General features: G+C 38.6%; 1 protein-coding gene across 4 annotated transcripts in view; it reads right to left on the bottom strand.

Annotated features, from left to right (window-relative positions):
* robo2 (roundabout, axon guidance receptor, homolog 2) overlaps positions 1–21,932 on the bottom strand; it is a 452,373-nt gene that overhangs the window by 375,168 nt on the left and 55,273 nt on the right. The gene's annotated exons all lie outside the window — the stretch shown is intronic.

The following is a 21,932-nucleotide window of genomic DNA, read 5'->3' as shown; positions in this document are numbered from 1 at the left end:
TCGTTTCTAAACGAGCATGTAGAAAGCATATTTGTGGAGCATATTGGTAATGAAGTCTCGCAGCCGCTGGTTGCTGCAAGACGAGCCACATTGTTCCAGGGTAATAAAACCTGAATTTTAAGACACTGTAAGCGAGCTTGATGCCACATTAAATTAAAAATGAAGAGATGAATTGAAGTGAACATGTTGTTTTCCCATTTAGCCCCTTCATGCTTTGTTCAAATGGATAAACACAAAAACAGTAAGAAGTCCTCATGATGACTCCTTACGTCAACTGATTAAGAGACCTTAGCACATCAAGGATAAGAGACCTCAGTAAACCTTTTGCGGAAATAGCTCAAGCTCTGAATAACTCTAGGTTGCATCCAAAATTACATAAATCCCAACTCTATAATAGGTGAAAAAACATTATGTGACAAAAGAAGTGTCTGAATTTACAGTAATTCAAAGTCTTAAACTGACGCTGGTAGTCACATGATAATGACAACATGGCAGATGTAGTACATCTGAATTAAATTCATACTACACTAGGGATGTCCCGATCAAGTTTTGTGTGGCCCCGATCTGATCCGAGTCATTGAATATTGAGTGTCTGCTGATACTGAGTATTTTCCTAGTGCTTGGTTATATTTATAGTCAATACAAGCTGTATAAAGACATTGCTAAATGTTAACATCTGTTACTGTGGTAGACACTTGACACTATTTACAGACTGTGTGGTAACAATTATGAATATGGGAATACTGATAAAAACTTGTATTTATATGTATAATAAGCAGAATAATTGCAACAAAATTGGATTTATGCCGGTTAGAAAGCATGAAGCTTGCAGTGTCCGAATGCCAGTGTGTCAGTCAAGTCTGAAGCAAGACGCAACTGTGTCGTATATTCTCTTTTCATTTTAGTTTTCATTGTGTTCTGTTCTGCTTGACCTAGTTTTCCAGTGTTTGATTGATCCCAATCACCTGTTGCCCGTTAATGAACTCATTAGCTCTTTTGTTTGCTCTGTGTATTTAAACCCTCAGTTTGTGTTTGTTTGGTTAACGTGGTGGGGGTTTTTTTTGTGTGTGTGTGTGTTTTTTTTTCACTGTTCTCCCTTGGATTTATTCAGGGGCGTAGCACAAGATCCCGGGCCCTATGCATAGGCAGTCCTGATGGGCCCCCATGTTCCTCACCAAATACCATTTTTAATACCAAATACCACCAACAAAATTATCATCTGAAAGTGTATGTTCTGCTCTTTCATTTTTAGCACCAACGATCGCGGAGATATTCAAGCAGTTTAGTTTTGTCTCATTCTCCTTCTCCTGTCTTTCCTTTCTTTTTTGGTGGCTTGATTTGGCTTTCTTTGAGAGACATTTCTACAGCAGAAGTTTGCGCTCCACCAGATGCTCAACTAACTAACATAAAATGCGTGCATATGGACTAAACCATTTGGCGCATTAGCAAGGGGTGGGACCGTGAGACCTTAGTCTTTACTTTTTTTGTATACAAAATGTGGTCAGTCAATCAACCAAGTTATTCAGCCAATACACTAACTTTACATTTCATCTGACATTCATTATGAAATTTAATTAGGAAATTAAAATATCCAAGTAAAATAAAATATATTCCAGACTTTTCAAGGGCCCTCTCTCCCCTTGGGGCCCTGGTAATCAGAACTGGTTTTACCCCAATCCGACGCCCCTGGATTTATTATTAAAAACTGTTTATTCTTTTGAATTATCATATGCTCATTACAACCAAAATGTGACAGCAACCCACAGCAACGCATTATGCCAATGATGTCTCAGTCTGATGATACATTTGAGCTTCTTTTTTTCCTTTTAATGGCGGTTGGCAAACCCACTTGAAGGTGCATATCGCCACTTACTGCACGACACCTGCGTGACAGCTGACGATTGGCTCGGGAAATCCCTATACTACACACACATTCATACTAGAACATACTTTTTTTAGCGTTCGAGAAGTAATTACTTATTTAAAATTAAAAATGTAAAAAGTACCTATAATACAGTATATGCATTTTGGATGCAGCCATTGTTGTTCAAATATAAAACTGTACTACAGAACTTTGGATTCTCTATCGCCATCTATTGTATGGCTGAAACAAATACGTTTTTTTTACATTTGAAAGTTAAGACTTGTGTTTTAGTGTGTTGAAAGCTTGGTGGAAATAATGAAACATTAGCTCATATTTAGGCATTAAAGGGCAACAAAAACTTCAGGCCAAATTTTTAGGCATCACATACCTAAAAGGTTGATAAAATTTATTTTCAAGAAAGTACCGTGTCTATTAATGGGTAAAGCTACAGTAACGTCTTCAAGCTAGTCAGCCTGAGATCATTTCCATCTACACTGGTTATATCTCTTAAGCCTAATAGAGAATGTTTTAGGAGTAGCAGGATAACCATATTCATCCGCACAGTCACGCAGATCAGAAGCACAACCAAAATGTTCTTCCGCAAAATGCATGCAGTTTTGTTTGTTAGCCGCTAGAGGGCCAAAAGTTACAAAGTGTACCATAAAGTTTCATTTTCAGCACAGCCACTGACTTTGTCCACAATACCAGACAGCGTCATGCACTGGTGCCATTCTTAGTCCAACGTGCAAAGGTTTTTACTAACCCAGTAATGCCACCCACAGCCAGTGTGCCCATGCAGTCTAGACCGGAAGACCATCTTTAAGTTCATCTGTCTCCATAAGAGAGTATCTGCAGATGAGTGCCAGTTTGGCATTCAGTCGAGGCTCCCACTCCTTCCATTAGAACTATCAACTTCCTCGATTACACGAGGCCTCAGACTCACTCAGGTACAGCTTGGGCTTGTGAGAGATCTCCCTGGCAGCGTCTGGCATCCAGACAGGCTCTATCAACGCTGGCACTCGGGCCTGACACCTCAATAACCCTCTTGATCACAGCAAATCGAATAAGCATAATAAGGTAGTCAATAGGTAATTTATGGTCCCATAACTGGCTGGAAATATGGCTTCTCAGGGATAAGCAGCAGAGAGGCGGCACTCAGACTGGAGTCAGATGCTTCTTAATGAAATATTTCTCCTCTTTCTCTCTGCCTCGCTCCCAGAAAATAGGATCGCTTTTCATGTTAGGGAGTGAAATGCCTCTGGATGCTTCTGCTGCCGTGACTCAATACATCATTTTTTTCCTTTTTTTAAACTTCAGCTCTAACATTCAGAGTATAAAAAGGCTAGATTTGGCCTACTGTATATTAATATTAAAAAAATTCAAACTTCAAATATTCATCAAAGCAAAGCCAATAGAGAACTAACTGATGCATCTTCAAGTCCAAGCCAAACACATGTTAACGGTGTTTCTGAATGAATCACTTATTTGAACGACTCACTAGCTGCGTCGGATTTTGAAGACTGCGACCTCTGGAGGGCAAATTTGTTGGGCGCATACGTCATTAAGGCTGCTTCATTTCAGTAAACTGACCTCTACATTCCAAAGTCATAAAGAAATTACAACAATTTACGCTTTACAGGGAATAACGGTAAATTTGATAATTGTTATCTTTCTGACATATGTGGCCAACAAATAGCCTTCAAAAAATCATCACTCTTATCACTCGCTTGAATGAACTGCTGTTTTTTAGTGAATTGATTGACTGAATGATTTACTGCCTCACTCATTTGCATGTTTCTTTTCTGAATAAATGTGGGAAACGGGGGGAACTTTTTCATCGCCATGCAAGACTCCTGTTTGGGCGGATTCCTATTGAAATTGCATTGGAGTTCGCCCCTGAGAAATTTCACAGAGCGATGATAAATGTGACTGCATAAACTCACTCATAAAGATGGTCACTTGTTTTGACCTGAATCAGCTGCTGAATTCAGAACCGCATACTATCATACTGCTCATACTATTTCTGCCATAGAAATATATGGTAAAAGTAATACGAGTAGTATATTAGTATGCAGTTTCCGAATTCAGTAAGTAGTGTTTTTGAATGAATTGGTTGACTGAATGAACTCACTTATTAGACGCTCACTTGTCAACACCTACTGAGATATATATATATAGATATAGACCTACTGAGATATGTTTATATATGAAGACAGTGCCATCTGAGATTTTCTTCTAAAATGAACATTTTTATCAAGCTCGTATATTTAGGTTCAGTAATTTCACTTAAATGACAATTAATAGGTAATTTTCATTGCCAATAAAGTGAAATAAGTGAACATGAATATATATATATATATATACACTGTATATAGTAGAGTCACTGAAAATCCTCATGTTCAAACCCATCATCAATTTAAAAATATAAATTGATATAATCCTCAATTCATACACAGTAGATTACGGTACAAGTTAGAGTCTACTTTTTCAAAAGTGCAAATACGACAATACCTCTCAAACTAATTCAAAATCCATCTGTTTTTACAACTGCAGCGCTAGCATTTAGTTCCAAGAAGTAACAGGAATATGATTTCAGCAAAAGTGATATGGATTTTATTATTATAAAAGAGGCACCCCAGCAATGTTGGGAACACTTGCTACAGGCAGGGAGTAGTGCACTGAATTTATGTGCCACATAAATCCATCAGGGAAAAAAGCTGGAGTCCGAGTCAATGGTACAAGACCAGAGAACACCTTTGGAAATTTCCGCTGGATAACAACTTTCCCAAAGCTCTTGGTGCAGGCTAACAGGGGTGAAAGGCTTCTGTCACAAGGGCAGCGAGAAATGCTAGAGGAATCGCTTTTGGCATTCGCCTGATTTAAGGGTTGTGGAGTTTTTCTGAATTAATACACTCCTCTGCCCCTGAAAATAGGGAATCTCCCCAGTTAATAAATATGGCAAAAGCTCAAATAAATTCATGGCAGAGCTCAATTTATTTCAGACCTAACCGAGGTGTGATGACAGCTCAGGGGTTTTGGGGGTGCTCAGAAAGCCTGTATTTACGGGTAAGGTGAAGAACCACAGTAAAGCATGCCACGGACAGTATTTGTCACTGGGACTCCTGCGTTTGGCTGAAAATGAATCTGTTGGAGATAACAAATGGCCTGTCATACACCACCAGCAGCCAGGGTGAGGCGCTTGCTTGCTTGCTTGTGTGACTATGTATGATGTATTTTCATTTTCTGATGAATCCTGCAGCATTGCTCATTCCTGTTAACATCGTACTGTGATCAATAATCAACTCCCGCCAGGCCGTTTTCCTCCCTGCTTTTCGCCGTGCATTAAGACCCCAGCTTCAGAGAAAAGGAAAGTTCACATGTTTGATAAAATACACATCTAAACCAGTGGACCAGTAGCATATTGCATCGCATCGATCGCCTGTGATTGATTCTCCGAAGGGAATCTGACATGGATCAATTTTGCATTAAGAATTTATGTTCTGGAGTCGTAGCGAGCAGTCATGATACAGAGATCCATTTATTAACAGAGATAATTGAACTATAGCAGTAAGTAACAAGGAAACGTATCTTATCGGCGAGGCACCGAGATGAGGTTCTCGAAGTCTGAAAAGAAGATGAGATGATAGCCAGCCTCGCAATACTTTTCCCCCAGAGGTCACGGGGTCAGGACTGTTTGGATAATGACTTCGAACGGGTGCACATGGGTCAAACTCCACCGGAGTTAAAGGATCATTTTGATAAAGTAGCTTCTAATGCCGTTTGCATGTGCAAACCCGAAGGCTAACAAAGATGGAGATCGATCAATAATATGCGAACTTCAAGAGAGGAAAAATATATGAAATTGGATGTGTAATGTATGTGTTGAATGACATTTTAACACATACAGACACCTGATGGATTAAAATGAATCGATTTATGCCTTCCTATGCATCACGTAAAATAATAATACAATAATCACTCTCTCAGAATGTGATTATCCACATCAGGGGTTTTCTATCTTTTAAATGCCATGGACCCATAAATATGCGCATCCTTTTGCCAGGGTAACCCATCCATATAGCTTCTTATATAAAGACCAAATTTATATTGCAAAAAAAAAAAAAAAAAACTCTTATTATATTATATTATATTATAAATATATTTACACATTTATATGTCTAAAATATTATTTGGAAAATATGTAGTTTCTATTAAGTTACATTATGTTTATTTCAATCATAGTACTGTAGAGTTATAGGACTGTATTTTTTACGCATTTATTTATTTTAATATGTTAATTTATGTTTATTTATTCATTTTAATCCTATTTTTTTTTACACTTTTCTCTAAACTTTTCCACAGACCCCCCAAGCACTCTTTTTTACTCACATCAGTTTGAAAACTGAACTGTTATAATACTGTATTTTTTTTCTTTTTTACATATTTATTTTATAAATATTTTATTTTATTTATTTATTTACGTTTATTTTTATTTTTTATTTATTTTTTTATTTTGTTTATTTATTTAAATCCTTTTTAACCTTATTTTGATTCATTTTAACACATTTTTTACACTTTTTCTCTAAACGTTTTCTACGGATCCCCTAGCACTTTTTTACGGATCCCATATGAAAACCCCTGATCCACATCATATATCAGCATACAGCACTAAGAAAAACAATGCTATTCAATGGGATGCCTGCGCAAAACCACAACTAGCCCTGGAGAAGACAACCTGTTATTGCTGACAGGACAGTTCCTCCAATTGATGCCTATCATAAAATATGGTGAACATTACAGCCTTTGACCTCTAGTCTAGCCCCATTGACCCCGCTGTATCCTCTGGCTGCTGACAGGCAGAAAGACGTGGTCGTAAGCTTTAAAAGTGCAGTGGGCTCGCGTCCCATGGGTGCACGTATTGATACAGACAGCGGGAAATTTACTGAGGTCTATTGGGATCGTAAGGATGAAGAAGTGGCGAGAGGCGTCCATACTGACCCATTTGGAGAGGAACAGCCGTGGGTTGAGTGGCAGTAAGGTGTCTATTTGGAAGATTGACAGCCCAATCAGATCGCTGTTAATCACGTACGAACACCTTGTAAATCAGAAAAAGTGTCAGGACTAACGACCGGGCATCCATGGGCAGGAAAATGTACTTCCATTAATAATTTGGAGCATCTCCAGCGAGTGAGTTTAAAAGTTGAACAGTCACGGTTTTGCCGAGGTGGCTCAGAAGTTTTCGTGGATTTTCCACTTGGTGCAGCAAGTTCGCAGGCCGTGTTTGAAGAACAAAAAGGATCTTTGCCTCAAAGAGTGATTGAAATGGGTCCCAGTCCTGTTTCATTTGATTTGTGTGGTCATGAATAAAATAATGCGTTGGTTTGCTTAAGCCCCGTTGAAGTTATGGGCGGTTTTACTATTTCATGTCTCTAAATCAGCATGGACAAATCCAAACAAATGCATTGGTAATACGGTAGAAGAGCAGATATAATTCCAGTCCTTTATTTAATGTCCTGTGTTCGCATTTGCAAATCAAATAGGTGCATGTGCATGCGCACACATGCAAAACCCACACGAATGCATACATTAGCATCAGCATCCATACATTAAAGCCTTCGCACATCACATATTATGCACATACACACAATCACATAGCCATTCCTCTTATTTTCCACCCACTCAAACGCAATCTTGACATTTGTCTGTTGTTGAACACACCAACAAAGTGTCATTCCCACACAAGCTCCCTGACACGCCAATCAAAGCTTAAAAGGTCACTTTACCACAATGTACACAGGTGTTACTCGCAATGCCTTGAACTGCATGTAGGTTTGCCTTCTTCAGCCCGAGTGATTTGTCTAGCCAGAACCATACTAGGGCATTTAACATTTCAGCCCAGATAGGTGGATTGATTACCCAACAATGTATACATGGCCAAGAGAGATTGCCTGTGTAGTACAGAATGCTTAAAAGGCTTTTCATAGGTGGGAAAAAACAGTTTCTTCAGCTATTGCATCTTGTAGAGAAAGACATACACAACATAAGACACAAAGTGAAAATTGGAGTAGATTAAAAGATTAGTTTTGTAGTTTCATTGAAAATAAATTGTTACACACACACACACACACACACAGACGAGCCAAAACATTAAGACCAGTCACAGTTGAAGCAAATATTGTTAATCATCTCATAACAATGCCACATATTAAAGTCTGGGTAGATTAGATGGTATAAGCAAACAATAAGTTCTCGTAATCAGCGTGTTGGATGCACAAGAAATGGGCAGGAATAAAGATCTGAGCAACATTGACAAGGGCCAAATTGTTATGGCAAGGCAATCTCTGAAACGGCAAGGCTTGTGGATTGCTCCCGGTCAGCAGTGGTGAGAATTTACCAATAGTGGTCCGAGGAGGGACAAACCACAAACTAGCGACAGGGTGTTGGGCACCCAAGACTCATCAATGCACATGGGCAAGAAAAGCTATCCTGTCTGGTCCGTACCAACACTGTACTTCTAGTGGTTAGGGGTTTCTAGGGTGTTGCTAGGGTGCTCATATGCTTCCCAAGATCAAATGTACCACCAAGGGCGTAACTTTGGGTCTACCATTGGGGGGGTTAAACTCGCGGCATATTTATTAATTTATTTATTTATTGAATAATTTTCTTGTGTAAAAGGTAACATGCTAATTTGCCGTTCCTGTATTAGAAATACATTGTGATACTTTTACTGATTTAGGCTACTTAACGTAAAGTCAGAAACTGAGAAAATACAAGTGTGGACTAACATTAGTTGTGCTTTGATTCATTTTGTCACTTTGCAAACTCCATGCAAAAAAAAAAAAAAAAAAAATCTCAAATTGAGCCGGAGGTGGTAAATTCCTAATAATGTACGTATTTTTTTAGGTATTTTAATAAGATACCTAAAATACGTTGCGCATACAGCTCAACTAACGCGATCGTTATAAAGGTGTTTGAACAACAAAACACATCCACTTGCACATATTTGACAATCGGAATATCAGATATATCCTGCTATAGCTAACAAATAAAACAGAAATAAAAGCAGATCATCAGTCATTCAGCGCTATTGTGGCTGCGGTGTGACAAGCAATGAATGACGCGTCTCCATGGGAACCATAAAGTGATACTACGATCAATAACGGTTGCCTTGAAAAACTTTTAAACTTACGCGTGAAAAGGTTAAGTAAGGCTTACATTTAAATGTGTCTTTGTTTTGTTTTGAGTGTATGGCCAATAAATAAAGGAATTAAAAAGATGGGCACAAAACCTGTTTGTCGCACCCCAGTTCTCATTTCTGTATTCCCCACCAGTGGGCCGCGCCCGCGCCCCACACTTTAAGAAACGCTGAGCTAACTTAACAGCTAACTTAGCAATAGGGGTACCACCGTTTGGTCAGGATTTTTCCTCTTTTTGGCTGGTGTCGACCAACAATGAAAAATCGTTGTCTGGCTGCCTTTCAGTGTCCTTTTCATCTTTCCATCCGTTAGCATGCACCGTCAGCTTTCTCCAACCATTCATCCCAGCGACTGCACAAAATAGTGTGCGGTGGGCGGTACATTACAGATTATTTAAAATATGATACTATATTTCTTGCTGGCAAATGAAATTAATAAAGAAAACGAACAAAAGTATTCATTCTGAATATTTCATATTTATTTTAATCTGAATGATGTGATGATATTGGGGGGGTTATATTAGCTGGATCTGATTTTTGAGGGGGTCATGACCCCCGTAACCCCCGTGCAAATGACGCGCATGTGTACCACACAAACTCTTATAAGTTCAGCTTTCCAAAATGAGGTGAAGGACAGCACGAGTAAAAACCACTGCGGGGGAAACAGCTGAGCATAAATTAGTGTCTTCGCTTAAGAGCTCATCAGCGAGTTGATGTGAATGCGGTGTGAAGGCCGGTGCTTCTGGGCTATGCTAATGTTAGAGCGGACTCGGGCTCTAACCGCTCTCTGACGGACTTTGCTGTTGATGTGTGAACATCTCCGTCGTCCAATCAGCGGGACCGGCTCTCTATCAGAACCTAATCCTCCACACACAGCTGCTCCTGTGAGATTAACGCTCTGCAAAAACGCCATCACTCCCCTGAAACGCAGCAAGCAGGGGTTTTCACCCAGCCAGAATCATGGCTGAAATGAATAAATTAAAGGACGAGATTAATGTTTGTTTGTTGTTTTCTTTTATCCCCCTCTTTGCTGTTGGCAGACGTGCTAAAGGATTGCTTCTTTTTTTTGTCAAGTGCTTTAGGCTCTCGCTGGCCCAGTATTGGAAGGACATGTGAAAATGTGGATTTCCCAGCGTGTTTGGAAAGGGCATGCTTCGATTTCAAAAGCGAGGGAGGGGGGAAGCTCATTCCTTCGGCAGCATGAATGTGTACGATGACAGGTTCCTTGCTCCCTTGTACCTTGCTTTACTACTGCGAGGTGCTGCGCGCAAACAGAGGCTAATCAATTCCCTATCATGCCCCATAGATCATTGTCCAATGCTGAAGACGTGGCCAGACTCTTTAAAGATTTCAATGTGCCAACAGATTATTGCTCTTGTTGTACCTAAGGCTTTATTTCATGCCACTACCAAGGAAAGTGGGGGGAACAAATTGTACACACACAGACAAAAAGGATTACCGCAGTGAGACTCAAGATGGTCGTCAAAGAAGGACACGGCCACGAGCAACGAGATCATACTGACAGCAAAGGAAATTGTACATCTGATATGTGTGAGAGTCTATGAATATTGTTACCTTTTCAGCTGTTTTATCCTCTTTAAATCTGTAGACAAACAAATACGTTTTTCATGCTTTTTTTTCTTTTTCTGAGAAGACTTAAGGGCTAACTTCTCTGATGAGAGGCAGCAAGCATTCCATGAAAGCTAATAAATGTTTTATGTACTCACCCAGTATGGCCGTAATGCTGATCTTAGCGTAGTTCATAAAGGGAACAAAAGAGACTAGATTGTTTATAGGAGGGCTGTAACTCGTATTAGTCTTGTGCTTCCCTTCACAGATACAAATCAAACATATCTTCCTACTAGAATACTTTTACTACATAGTTATTATAAGAATTACAAGAAAGCCCTAAAACTTTTTTTTTTACCCATCCATCCATCCATCCATCCATCAATCAATCAATCAATCAATCAATCCATCAATCCATTCATCCATCATCCATCCATCCATCAATCAATCAACCAATTAATCAATCAAATCAATCCATCCATCCATTATCAATCAATCAATCCATCACACCTGAATCTACTGAACTAAATGCATGCATTTAATTGTAAAGACTTTTTTTTTGGATGAAACATGATTGTTACTGTGCTGATTTGCCACTTGATATCAAATGGGTCCTGAAGCAAAACTAGATTAGATCCACTGAATGTATGTGGAAAACAAGTTTTGATGCATGTAAGGTATCAAGACACCTGAGAGCATTGGCGAGAAAGCCGATACATTAAGCACATTAGCGTTCACTGCTCAAACCGTGCGACTGATTAATTATGTTTTTTTCGGGGACCATTAATATTTCCAGTGCCGTATGAACTTTATGTCCCTGTGGTGAATTCTCATGATAAATGACAAGGCCATATATTTTGTGTTCACATATCACCCCAAAACACAACAATTAATCACGACACAAGTTCACATGCAGGCAGGTTTGATAAATTACTGCAACATGCGGTCAGGGAATAAAATGAAAACACACAGGGGCAAAGGTATTAAAAAAACACTAACAACATGTGGAAAGAGGCCAAACTAATAAGTGAACTTTAAAGCACAAAATAGCCTATACTTCGTTTGTCCACATTCCACTCTGTCTCATGGACAGTGCCTGTGATGTAATGGTGCATTCGATTTGTCCTCAGAAAGTGGGAAATTCCTAGTTCCCAGTAGGAACTTTTAACTGGAATGCCCCCTCAAGTAGGATTTATTACTGGGAAGCTTGGGGGTAGTAGCGCAACAACCCTGACTTCAGAATCCAATATGGCTGCTCAGCCCATCAACTGTAGTAAAACAGTAGTAACATCCAGCCCGTTCTCATCTCAGGGCGTCATATAGCACGCAGCGTGTTTATCGTCCAATGTTTACGCGAAAATGAGTTTTTACGTCCATATGATACGCAGTTTTCGCATGAATTTGATACGCACTTTATTGCGTGTAATACACACGCACCCCACACCACTAATCCTACCCAAACGTATATAATACACACGCACCCCACACCACTAATCCTACCCAAATGTTTAATACACACGCACCCCACACCACTAATCCTACCCAAACGTATAATACACACGCACCCCACACCACTACTAAACCTACCCTAACCAACCCATGCGTATCCTATGCACGTAAAAACACATTTTCGCGTATACATTGCACGATAAACACACTGCGTGCTATAGAGACGCATTTAGTGTGAACGGGTTGGCGTATCATATGGACGTAAAAACTCATTTTCGCGTAAACATTGGACGATAAACACACTGCTTGCTATATGACGCCCTGAGATGAGAACGTGTTGTAACATCTTGTGTATTAGCACTTCCGTTTGACTGTGTCTCAATAAACTTAGTGGTGCACACAGTACTCTCTAAACTCTATTTGTGGACATCATACTTCGGGGTTATCTATGCAAAATACCGCTTTCCCGATCTCTTTACTGGAACGCGTTCATTCCCAACTCCTACATCCCTCTTCCGAGGTAAATGGAACATTGCATGATTCTGTCTGCACATGCGCAAGTGATCAATTGTGAAAAAGGAAAGTCCTGACAAAAAGTGATGAGTTCCTATTTATGGGAAGTATACTTGAGAATGAAGCCTATCTTTGTTGCAGGTGGAGGGCAGGTTGGCATGTTGAATTAAATATAAAATAAAAAATATGACAATGTCTCTCGCCTCCAAAGATTGAGACTATGCAGTGTTAAGCAAACTGTTGCAGGAAAAAAAATAATTATGACAGGATGTTTTTGGAGTGCTACAAAGACATTGAAGCTTATTAAAATGAAAACCTTGTTCTCTTGTATTTTAGTTCAGAATGAAGGGATCAATGTATTTCCAAAAGTGTCCATAGGGTAGAAAAATAATCATTACATAGGTTAAAGTCTTTTGAGATTTGCAAATTATTAATGTTTTAAAAACTACATTTATATACTGCAGTACAAACAGCAGCCCAACAAAGTATTTAGCCACTCAATTCACCCTATTTCATTGAATCAGATAATACAGTTTCAATGAATCAGATAATATAATATAAAGCTAACTGGTATCTGAATAAAAATTAAGAGTGGACAAGGAAAATATATATGATATGATTCTTTAAACAGTGCATATTTTATACTGTATAACTTTAGATCAAGAAAGTCACGGATTGTCATCAATATGTCAGCACTGAACTGAGTCTTGTTCATTCCTAATGACAGCTTCAGCGTGATATATTAATTTGAAAATGTCTCTCTAAAACTGCATTCATAACATAGCTTTCAACTTAATTTAGTTTTTCATTTTTATTAGACTAACGTAAATGAGAGTATTAAGTCCAGGCGTTGATAGCACACTCTGATCAATTAAAGATCACAGAGCATCTCCGGCTGAGGTCTGGAATTTCAAATCAGACACTTGGATAACATTTTCTGGACTTTATCGGTGGTGCTTAAACATCAGCATTACAGTTCTTATATTTATTATTACAGTATATTTTTAACCCAAATTAGTATAGCATGGCGCTAGCAACATCAACATTATTATGACATTAATCCCAAAATGGAATGAATAAACTGATTCCTATACACTCATCTTTGGTTCTATGAAGACCCTTAAACATCCATGGAACCAAAAGATTATTTATAATTGAAAAGGTTCTCCGGGTTATTAAAATATTCTTTACACTTCGAAAAAAAAAAGGTTATTTTGAGAACTGTTCATAGAAAGGTTCTTTGGGGAACCCAAAATGTTTCTTGTATTGCATCGCAATGAAAACACTTTATTTTACAGTGTCCTTGTTACATATGTGACATGTACTTACCATAGTAATAACAGTAAATTATGCATAATTACATGCAACTAACCCTCAAACAAATCCTAATCCTACCCTAACCCAACAGTAAGTACATGTAGTTAATTATTTTTGCTCAGTACTTAAAGCTACACTGTGTAACTTTTTTAGTTGATTCTTAGCAAAAAACACTTAGTTCTTTCAAAAATATATGTGCTCATTAATGTATATTTACTTCTTTCAAGTAATAAAGTATTCTCTTAAGTTTATAATCTGCCATTGAAAGTACATACGGGTGAGGGGTTCGAATGCAGGTCGCCATGTTGCCCCTCCATCTTGAAACTACATTAGCCAAAGAGGGGCATACCAGTAAATTCAAGCTTCGCCTTTTGCGTTTTTCACTCAGTGACACCGTGACGAATGCGAGGGGGAGATTACTCGCGAGCTCGCGAGTGCCGGCAGATTTGAAAGATAGTGTGGTGTGTGTGTGTGTGTGTGTGTGTGTGTGTGTGTGTGTGTGTGCGTGCGTACTCACATTTGAAAGAGAGAATTAAAACGTCAACGCGACAGACAAATCAGCAAGACCATAGTCAATATTGGAGTAACTTTTCCCAGATGGAAAGAGCTCATGAGGAGAAAAGATTTTAAAACGGACGCCGAGGTTGCCTGCTTTCTTCTCGACAGGTAATTCAGCCTGTTGTAATTCATTTGTGTAAATTCGAAGTTTTATAGTTGCTTGTCTAACCATAGCATGGTTGTGCATAACGGCAGAACGACCTCTAGTATAACTTCATCCTCGCGTCAATGGTGAAAAAGTATTGTTTACCTTGTAACATAAATCTGTGCTGCGACGGATCACAGGTGATGAATAGTTTTAAAGGCGCAATTTTTTAAGCTATATAAAAAAAAGGACACTGTAAATTTTAGTTATTTTTAATTGCTTTTACTTTGTACACATTGTAACGTTAGCCTAATCTGATTATGCTGGGATATCCGATTCCAAGGGTGACGTTTACCTCCTGACATCTGTCCTGTAGTTTTATTCATTTTAGACGTATTGTTTATTATTGTCATGGACGAAGTCGATAACTGGAAGCCATGTTAATCTTGGAATAATACGGCCACCGTAGGAGTTAAAACGCCCTCGGAATTGAGAGGAACAGAAACAAATATTCACTGGGTAGTCATATACAATTTCACCGCTAGATGGGGGTAAAAATCACACAGTGTAGCTTTAAATGTATAATTATACTTTGTAACAACAATGACACCTTAAAATAAAGTGTAACCAAACCCCCTTTTTGAAGCTTTATTTTTTTTAAGAGTTTATGAGTTTGGATAAAAGGCATAAAAAAGTCACCAAACAACACCCTAGCAACACCTCAGAATACCTTAGCAACTGCCAAGCAACACCCTGGGAATGGTGTAGAAAACTCAAAACATTTGAGCAAATACTGGTGAATTTATCAGCCAGAAAATATCAGTAGTTGTGCTGGATCTTGAGATACATATCGTATCACCAGGGGTCCGTTGATACTGAACGCTAATGGTTCTTGACACTCGCCACATTAACCCTGCACGAACCAAAAAGAGAAGGTACATTACAGCATGCGAGTGCAGAACGCTCTCTAAATTAACTCTGAATTATAAACAGAAAGAGATAGTGGAGAGGACGGAGAATGACAGGAGAGAAGGACAGAGAAGGGCTGCCAGCGCCGCTTTAGACGGCTTTAGGAAACGCGGACTGACAGGTGGACCCGGGAGAATTGATCGGCCTGGATCCAGGCTGTCAGAGGAAGAGCTCATCTGGCAAGAGCCAAGTCAAACCACATGTCAAACAGTCAGACAGTGAGGAGGAAAGATACATATGTGCAAGCTAGTACAGCTGTGTGTCTCTCTCTCTCACCTCTGGTTACTCTCTCTGTTTCACTGATTTGTTCATTTAAGCCTGCGCACGCCAAAAAGTGACGTGGCAAGGTGCACCGCCTCATGTCGCTTCAGTTTTATTGGATGAATCCAGATGCGACTGGCTGAGCAGATGCAATTTTTGCAAATTAGCATTTCATGCTTTTAGGAGCTTCCAAATAAATGGTAGTCAATGGAGAATTAGACATGTTTACTTCGAAAAAACTTTGGACTAAATTTACACACACAAAAAAAAAAAACAGAAATAAAAAATAAAATATAAATATTAAAAACGGTAACAATAAAAGCCTTTATGTATAATGCATGATGAATTTATTCATAATGTACATTATAATGCATTATATCATTTTTCATAAATAATTGTAAACAAAGTTAAAACGCACTACAATATTTGCATATTCCTTGTTGCATTTGAAATTGGTTGTTTGTCATGTGTTTTACTACGTTATACTTTCTAAAGGCATAACATAAGTATTAGAATGTATTAAAACTGTGGTTACAAATATGAATGAGACCATACAATGCATTATAAGGTGAAGTGTTCCCGAACAGGGTTGGGGGTAATGCATCATTAATAATGCAAGTTACGTAACCAGATTACTTTTTTCAAGTAAGAAGCCCAAGCAATTTGTCAATGTCTTGCTCTGGAGGCAGTCATATGCAAATGCATTTGCCCATGTGACGTCACAAGCAAACGCACAACGTGATTACTTAATGAGTGGTGCATCACAGAGCTAGTGCAAGACTTGTGGTGAAAAAGTATATAAAAGGTGTTGTTTTTTTTAAAATGACCGATAATTTAGCTAGATAAGTCCCTTATTCCTCGTCTGGGATCGTGTAGAGCCCTTTGAAGCTGCACTGAAACTGCAATTTGGACCTTTAAACCATTGTACCCCATTGAAGTTCACTACATTGAGAAAAATCCTGGAATGTTTTCCTCAAAAACCTTAATTTCTTTTCCACTGAGGAAAGAAAGACATGAACATCGTGGATGACGTGGAGGTGAGTTCTGAAGTGAACTAATCCTAAATTCTGAAGTGAACTAATCCTTTAAGTGATTGTGAATGTTAAAGTTGACATCTTAAAGATCTATAATGCAGAGTGCAATAAAGGTTTTGTCTATTGCTTACATACATAAACTATCTTTACATGGGTTGGGTACATGTAAATTTGGCAAGCTACTTCTTCACCATTGTCTAAGCCTATACTTTCTACACACTGTGCACTTGTCAGTTCAGAACATGTATAACCTGAAGTTATAAAAAGAGCGACATGAAGGAAGCACACATGGAAGCTACAGAGGTTCTCTCTCTCTCTCTCTCTAATGCAAGTAAAAAGCTGATGAGATGTGATAAATGATTTGTGTTGTTGATCTGGTGGATATATTGTCATGCCAGGCTCTCTCCAGGGCTACTCTATCTGTCATGAAGGCAGGTATGGATTTGGTGGTGAGGGATACTGAGAGAACTGAAGGTAAAAAAAATACAAATTGACACCAGTGCTGGAAAGAAGTCATTCACTATGATCCAGTGGGCATTTCTTCAATGAATGCATACAAAACGATCTCAAAATCATCTTGCCAATTCATGCGGGAATGTCAGTTTATTTAATGCAAATTCATTCAGCTGTGGTAATAATTACACATGTGGTGCATCATCTTGCTTTTGATAGAGAACATCCATTAACTTAAAGGGTTGGCGTTTGTGCCCCTGAGGTTCAGCCGATGCCCTCTAGTGGCAGCCGCAATTAATCAAGCATGCCAGCCTCCTCCAAGCCACGCAAACGACAACATATATTTCTGTATTATCAATAACCTACAAGATAACACAGCAAGAAAACAGTCTGTGTGACCACAGGGCATCAGGGAGAAAGTGGGTCAGTAGTATTTCACAAAATATAATTAAGTGCTTATAAAAGAGTGGAGAGAAGATGGATTTTCTTTGTCCCTGAAGAAGTCAGCTGGCACAAAAAAAGCCGTTTGCCTCTTTTTCTATCGATCCTGGGAGGTATTGATTTGTTGCTAAGCCTTGCGAGTTTGTTTAAGGTGGATCTATGGGGCGTTAGGCGAACTATCTTGCGGTGAAAAGCAAACAGACTTGATTATGGAAGGCCAGAACACTTTATGGGTCCAGCTATTGTTTAAAATCCTCTGTGTGATTGAGCTTGAGTTTTTTTTCCAGGAAGATTCCATAAGGTTTAAATAAATTTGAATTTAAAATGGCTGATTTTTCATGTTTTGATCATGTTTTGACATTTCGTCACACATAGAACAAGAATATAGAAATGTGGATAGGAGCACTCGACAAGGTCAGTCTTGATCTCCCTTGATGTCATATTTTATTTTATATTCATTTATAAAATACTTTTTAAAAAGTGAGAATTAAATTGAATGAACATTTTTCACCATGTCTGAGAATTCTTTTCACATTTTACTCTTATTTTTTAGCCATTTTTCTGTTTAGGAATGATAGTATCGTTCTTTCGTTCGTTCGTTCGTTGTATGGAGCCCCTAAAGCAGGGGTGTCCAAACTCAGTCCTGGAGGGCCACTGTCCTGCAGAGTTTAGCTCTAGCCTGCCTCAACACCCCTACCTGGAAGTTTCTAGAATGCCTAGTAAGACCTTGATTATCTGGTTCAGGTGTTTAATTGGGGTTGGAGCTAAACTCTGCAGGACAGTGGCCCTCCAGGAGCAGGATTGGACATCCCTGCCCTAAAGGGACATGGTGAAGGAAAAAAATATGAGATGGGAGGAAAAATGATTTGTCAATGCTTTTGCATTCTCTCGCAACTGTTTTGGGTTCCCCAGAGAAACTTTGTGTTCGTTTGCAGAGAACACAAAAGTTTTGCGAGTGAACGCAAAAGCATTGAAATATATATTTTTTTCACGCATCTAATTTTTTTTTTTTTCATCACCATGTCCCTTTAGGGTCTCTGTACTTTACTGTGAATGGGCAGACAACTTTTTAATGACAAAATCTGCATTGTGACTGTAGGCATGTACAGTAAATGCAAATTTTCAGTGCTTTTTTCATAGTTTTATCAAACTCTTTTATCTTAATAGATCAAGGGAAATTAATTGCTAATGATACAAGCCTTTTGATGAACCTACAGTGGAGTTTCATTAATGAGGATGGTGATGGTTGTTGAAGAAGGTGCCTTGCTCTAATAACCAGGTGAATTTCAGACCCTATTATCCTTGACATCATTATATAAAAAAAAAAAAAACATGAATATGTTAAATATGCAAAAACAACTATAAGCCATTTGTAGGCTGATTTGCTTGAAAAATACAACACACGTTATTAAAGTTTGGGCTGAGACTTCTTTTTATTATTTATTCACTTATTTTTGCAATTCGGTTTGATGTAAGTGGCTCATAAATTACACACTTCCCCTTTAAGTGATGATAACACCTTAAGAAGGTGTCATGTAACTCCACAGAAAGGGATGTGAAATAAAATCCATTTGATCTCAGTGGATTTTGATGCAACAGTAGACACGAGCTGAGAGAGAAGGATGACTTTGCTTTTCTCATCCACTGATATCTCTCCCTCTATATTTTCCTGTAGTGCTGACCCACCAGGGGGCCGCACGGGAGATGAGAGAGACTAAATTAAAGCTTTACTCGTGCCAGGGGCAAAGAAATGTGTGCCGAATAGCTCACCTGGACAAGTCCACAGAGACCACGGCAGTTAACATGTGACCGAGACTGGTTTGATGTCACTCTCTAGTTTCTTTGACACTCGTTGTCTGTTCCTTTCCTAGTTGCAATACTCATAAAAGCACAATTACTGAGTCATCAGAACTGAAATTATTACATTCAAAGCACCACTGACAAGGCAGAGCTAAATTTTAGGCAGGTAGCACTTAAAAGTAGCTTATTATGCCTTTATGAAAAAAATGCAATATTGTGAGATATTACTACAATTTAAAAGAATCATTTTCTATTTTAATGTATTTTAAAATGCTACTTATTCCTGTGATCAAAGCTGAATTGTCAGCATCATTACTCATTCAGTGTCACATGATCCTTCAGAAATCATTCTAATATGATGATTTGATGCTCAAGAAACATTGCTTATCATTAACAATGTTGAAAACAGTTGTGCTGCTTAATATTTTTGTGGAAACTGTGATACATACGATTTTTTTAATAATAAAAAAAAATTAAATAAAAAAAAAATCATCAAACGCTACAGTTAAGATATAGGGCCCTATCTTGCACCCAGCGCAATTGACTTTGTACACGACGCATGTATAATTCCTATTTTGCACCCGATGCACAGTGGACTCTTCCCTCGACAGACGCACGTCGGTAAATTAGGGAATTAACTTGCGCTTCCGGGGGTGGTTCAGCGGAAAGAGGAGGCGTGTTCTGGCGCAAACGTTCCCTGGTGCTATTTTGCAGTTCCAGAAAACAATTCCGCCACAGACCAGGAAAAACCTAGTCTAAAGTAACCGAGTTTTCAGTGGCGCGTTCAGATACTATTTTAAGGGCGCATGCTTGGCCATAATGTAACGTGTGCACAATGCATATACACTTTGCTTCTCTCATCTACACACAGATGCTGCAGTTCCCATTTTTAGAAAACCATACATTATTACAAGTAAAAATATTCCACATGAGGGAAATCATTGTTGTGTCCATGAAGATGTGAAAAAATAGGCATAAATCTAGCTTACACATTTACCCAAATTATTATACGCCTGTTTAACCGAAAGTAATTTGGGTGTGTTTCTCCCATCCCCATACAATGTCACTTCTCTGTGTTTTACGGCCCTGACGAGAACGTCGGTCTCCTCGGCTGTGAACCGCTGCTGGCGCACGCCTGGCAAATCCGCCGTTATAATAGCAATCCGCCATGGAACAAACGCGCCTGCTTTTAAAGGGAATGTGAGATGTCGCTCTGATTGGTTTACTTCACGTTACGCTCAAACCACACCTTATGAATAATGAAGCTACTTCAGACCAACCCATTTTAGATTTGCGTCGGGCGCAAGAGTCATTTATCCCGCCGGTATAATAGCAACAGCGCCCAAGACCCGCCCACAAAGTTACTTGCGTTTCTTGTTTGATACTTGCGTTTCAGATCGTTAAAATAGGGCCCATAATATTACAAAACATTTCTATTTCAAATAAGGTTTTCAGCATTGATAAGAAGAACCATCATTAATACTCGAGCACCAAATTAGCATATTAGAATGATTTTTGTGACACTGAAGACATTCACTTCATCATTGGTGAGCATAAGAGACTTCTTTCAAAATAATTAATGAATTGTTATTATTCCAAACTTGCAATAGTTTTGTTATTGTTATTATTGCAAAATAATATAAGTAACAAATAATTAATTATATTATAATACCCATCTAGATAGCCCAACTTCTCAGTGACAAGCTTGTATCCACGAACTGCAGTGAATTAGCCAGTTCATTAATTATCACACTAATCAGATTGTTCACAAATAAAGATCTGTTTTAAAACCAGATTGTGAAGCCCCTCTGAGAGAACGAATCTGACATTGTGACAGTTTAGGCTAATCCGGCTACAGTCGGGTCACTTAGCCAACGCCTTTTTTGAGAGAGAGAGAGAGAGAGAGAGAGAGAGAGAGAGAGAGAGAGAGAGAGAGAGAGAGAGAGAGAGAGAGAGAGAGAGAGAGAGAGAGAGAGAGAGAGAGAGAGAGAGAGAGAAAAAAAAAGATTGATTCTGTTCTAAAGCTAGATTTGTTTGGAAAGGGATATGATTGGCCAAGCATTGAGCAAATAATTACAATGACAACTTAGCTGTTAAGTGTGTTGGCTCAAGCAAGCCCTGAACTGTCTGTTTTCTGAGAATGAAAGATTGATTAAGATGTTAATGCTAGCATCGATAGTGTGTTGCTCCACAAGTTCATCTCGTCACCCTTCAGTGTTTTCTGTTTGTCTACTGCAGAAAGAGAGAAACTGTGCGTGAGGTTGTGGTCTACGTTTAAGAGCTATGAAATACACCACCTGTTTAAAAGTTTGGGATTTGTTAGGGGTTTTTTGTATGTTTTTGAAATGTCTCTTATAAAAAAAAATACAGTAAAAACAATCATTTTTTTATTTTACTGTAAAATGTAATGTATTCCTGTGATGT

The sequence above is a fragment of the Squalius cephalus genome (assembly GCF_949319135.1).
Source record: "Squalius cephalus genome assembly, chromosome: 11".
NCBI lineage: Eukaryota > Metazoa > Chordata > Actinopteri > Cypriniformes > Leuciscidae > Squalius > Squalius cephalus.
Note: the sequence above shows the minus strand (reverse complement) of the source record. Positions and strands in the feature narration are given on the sequence as shown.